This window comes from Seriola lalandi, unplaced genomic scaffold, assembly GCF_002814215.2.
Source record: "Seriola lalandi dorsalis isolate HSWRI2012SDOR001 ecotype SW California unplaced genomic scaffold, Sedor1 jcf7180001967721, whole genome shotgun sequence".
Taxonomy (NCBI): domain Eukaryota; kingdom Metazoa; phylum Chordata; class Actinopteri; order Carangiformes; family Carangidae; genus Seriola; species Seriola lalandi.
Window position 1 is genome coordinate 1 of NW_019438389.1, and position 493 is coordinate 493.

Consider the following 493-nt stretch of genomic DNA (forward strand, 5'->3'; position numbering starts at 1 on the left):
ACCATGGCCATGTCAGGGTTCAGCTGCTGTACCACATCCTTTATCTTGTCCTGGGTTTTATTAGCAATGAATGTGTTGATCTCAGCTGCAGCCTCTTCGAGTCTGGTAACATTAACTTTGAAGATGTCACCGGCGTAGAAATCTTTGACATCCTTCAGGAACTTCTCCAGAGGAGTGAATCCTGAGCGCACTGCCACAGCATTGCCGACATCCAGCTGCTCATCCTCATGGCTGTAGCCAAGCATCTGGAAAAGATGCTGATATGCTTCATTGATCTGTGCCTGGTCATGACCGCTGTAGCCCAAGGTGGAGAAGAGCTGGCTGTGGGTTTCACCACGGGCCCCTGTGGACAGCATGGACAGGGCGGTGGAGATGCCCAGCGGTGAGAAGAAGATGTTCTTCCCAGCTGCAGCCTTGGCATTCAGACTTTTGTAGAGGGCAAAGGCAAAGTCGGCGTTGGGAGCGGACAGCTTGTGGCAGCTCATCTCTCCCT

At 52.5% G+C, this 493-nt stretch overlaps 1 pseudogene; it reads right to left on the reverse strand.

The window, feature by feature from the left end:
- Nucleotides 1-4: 4 nt before the first annotated feature.
- LOC111650503 (alpha-1-antiproteinase 2 pseudogene) lies at nucleotides 5-487 on the reverse strand (annotated as a pseudogene).
- Between the last annotated feature and the right edge of the window lie 6 nt (nucleotides 488-493).